General features: G+C 38.6%; 1 long non-coding RNA gene across 1 annotated transcript; it reads right to left on the reverse strand.

The window, feature by feature from the left end:
* Positions 1-608: 608 nt before the first annotated feature.
* LOC120930858 lies at positions 609-3,037 on the reverse strand. Its single transcript, XR_005747755.1, has 2 exons — positions 2,997-3,037; positions 609-736 (listed from the first exon to the last, which is right to left on the reverse strand). It is a non-coding gene; the product is annotated as an uncharacterized LOC120930858 (long non-coding RNA).
* Between the last annotated feature and the right edge of the window lie 462 nt (positions 3,038-3,499).

Consider the following 3,499-nt stretch of genomic DNA (forward strand, 5'->3'; position numbering starts at 1 on the left):
GCCTATTTTTTGTGGGCACGGCGCACAGATACGACGGCGCATATTTGCACTTACGCGGTGTATCTCGAGATACGTCGGCGCAAGTACTTTGTGAATCCGGGCCATATTCTTTAAGTCACTGAGTTCACATATAGTTATTGGTTCATTTCAATAGATATTGTCACATCCATTCATTTTGATTCACATTTTATATTGCATTTCAATTCCTTTAATTAGGATTTTTTGATCACTTATTAGCGCTGTACCTTATTTTTACTATAGATTCTATAATGTGTTGGTTTAATAATTTAAGGTTGCTAGTGTTTAGTATAAGAATGTTTTATGGACAAGTTTGCTTTAAGGGAATTTGGCCTTTATTGAATCCCTATTTAACATAGAAGGCTATACTCAGGGGTCTGGAAAATACAGGCCAAGTTTAGTAACAGTGAGCATGTCCTTTAAGCAAGGACTCTGATAGGATAGCTGTAACAGTGTGTTAGTCCAGTTATTTTTTTTTCAAGTCTCAGTGTGATAATTGGATGCAGCATAAGACATCTGCTTTAACTGCTAGCCTTCCCAAGCTATATCATTATTTCAGTAAGGAAGAAAAAAGTACACTGAAACTTTAATTTGTATATTTTTGCCTTTTATTGACACTTAAAGTTTGCAGATTTGCAATAACCTACAATAAATTTAAATTCCCTATCCATGTGTGATAAGATGGCTTGTTGATGACATATTCAAAGAATTCTCATCCCTAAAAACAAAAGAGAAAATGAAATCAAATTGAACCCACAAGACATTATTAGACAATAACATTAAAGTTATTGCTTGACTTTATTGAGGTTACCTTGATGTGGTTGTCAAGCTTATCATATTTTATGCAACTCACAACTCAACTTGAATGAAATATTAGAAATCTGAATATGCAGGCAGGATTACAGTTTATGTTTTGTAGTAAGAGAAATTAATATATACTTTTTCATAGAAAATATATGTCTGCATGTCTTTCTCTTATGTGCTACATAAGTATAATCCTGGTAGTTGTTTTTTTTAGACTTTTTATTTATTTATTTATTTTTTTACAGCTGAATAGTTATACCAATCTTTTTTTTTTTTTTTTTTAACATTCTCTGGATTTCTGGGAGAAGGTGTAAGGCCTCATTATATATATATAAAAAAAATTCACGGCATTATATGAAAATTATCATTATAAAAGGTTCTTACAAAGTCTTGCCTACTTTTTCCATTGTTAGCGTGGTAAAAGTGATTGTGCTCTCTGATTAGTGTTTATAGAACATGTGGTCTAAAGGCGTCAGATAGAGAGCTGTAATAAACTTTGATGGTGTATGAAATGTATTAAACGTTATTCACATTGTCGAGTGATGCCGCGTACACACGATCATTTTTCGGGTTGTAAAAAACAACGTTTTTTTAAAATGTAATTTAAAACGATTGTGTGTGGGCTTCAGAGCATTTTTTCGAACATGTTCTATTTTTTAACGACGTTTTAAACAATGTCGTTGTTCGGGTTGTAAAAAGTGATCATGTGTGGGCTTTAACGACGTGAAAATCTGCGCATGCTCAGAAGCAAGTTATGAGACGGGAGCGATCGTTCTGGTAAAACTACCGTTCATAATGGAGTAAGCACATTCATCAGACAGAACAGAAAAAGACAGACAGAAAAGCGCAAATCGTCATTTACTAACACGAAATCAGCTAAAGCAGCCCCAAGGGTGGCGCCATCCACATGGAACTTCCCCTTTATAGTGCCGTCGTACGTGTTGTACGTCACCTCGCTTTGCTAGAGTATTTTTTTTAATGATCGTGTGTAGGCAACGCTGTTTTAATGATGAAGTTGAAAAAACATTTTTTTTAGAGCCTGAAAAACGTTGTTTTTTACAACCTGAAAAATGATCGTGTGTACGTGGCATAGGAGTTCCTGTCATAAAGTAGACCTAAATTTCCATTATTGACCAAAATTAAATCCCACACACTGCTCATTCCGTTCATCAAATTGTTTAAAATAACTCTTTAACCACTTGCCGACCTCCTCATGTAGATATACGTCAGCAGAATGGCACGGACAGGCACATCAACGTACCTGTACGTGCTCTGCTTGAGGTGGGTGTGGGGTCCGATCGGGACCCCCCGCTACATGCGGCGGTCGGTAAGCCTCGGGGAGCGATCCGGGATGACGGCGCTGCTATTCGTTTATAGCCGCCCCGTCGCGATCGCTCCCCGGAGCTGAAGAACGTGCTTCACTATGGCGGCGCATCGATCGAGTGATCCCTTTTATAGGGGAGACTCGATCGATGATGTCAGTCCTACAGCCACATCCCCCTACAGTAGTAAACACACACTAAGTGAACACTAAATGTTACAGCGCCCCCTGTGTTTAACTCCCAAACTGCAACTGTCATTTTCACAATAAAGAATGCAATTTAAATGCATTTTTTGCTGTGAAAATGACAATGGTCCCAAAAATGTGTCAAAATTGTCCGATGTGTCCGCCATAATGTCACAGTCACGAAAAAAAATCACTGATCGCCGCCATTAGTAGTAAAAAAAATAAAAAAAAATAAAAATGCAATAAAACTATCCCCTATTTTGTAAACGCTATACATTTTGCGCAAACCGATAAACGATTATTGCGATTTTTTTTACCAAAAATAGGTAGAAGAATACGTATTGGCCTAAACTGAGGGAAAAAAAAAATTATATATGTTTTTGGGGGATATTTATTATAGCAAAAAGTAAAAAATATTGCATTTTTTTCAAAATTGTCACTCTATTTTTGTTTATAGCGCAAAAAATAAAAACCGCAGAGGTCATCAAATACCACCAAAAGAAAGCTCTATTTGTGGGGAAAAAAGGACGCCAATTTTGTTTGCGAGTCACGTCGCATGACCGCGCAATTGTCTGTTAAAGCAACGCAGTCCCGAACTGTAAAAACCCCTTGGGTCTTTAGGCAGCATATTGGTCCGGGGCTTAAGTGGTTAAAAACACTTACTTACCAGAGTCTGATGCCACATGATCATCCATGGCATCTCTTCAGGTAGTGCAAACTGATCTACTACCCAGGCCTGCTTGTCACATTCACCTGTTCCTCGCTCCAGCACTGGGTTTTCCCCTCTGTGTGTGACTGCCAACTTCCTGCTTCCTTTAGCCAATCGCAGATGAAGCACTGTATAAAAGGGCTAGTGTGCAGGTTGCTCAGAGTTCAGGCAACCTGTCCACACATTAGCAGTCAGACCCCCTGTGTTCCCCTTGTTCTACCTCACATTGTCTCAGTGACCCCAGCGTTCCTTAGTGTTGTCCGTCTCTCCAGTGATTCTTGTGTACTCCAACCTGCATACAGCCTTTTGATTTCTGTGCACTCCAACTGGTACCTTGTGCTTGCATCTACAATTCTGCTCCTGTGATTCTTGTGTTTCTTGTATTCCTGTCTGCATTCTGTTCCAGTGACTCTGTGCCCCCCTGCCAACATCAAGTCTTCTTTTCTCACTGTGTCTTCTTG

Source organism: Rana temporaria, chromosome 3 (assembly GCF_905171775.1).
Source record: "Rana temporaria chromosome 3, aRanTem1.1, whole genome shotgun sequence".
Classification (NCBI taxonomy): domain Eukaryota; kingdom Metazoa; phylum Chordata; class Amphibia; order Anura; family Ranidae; genus Rana; species Rana temporaria.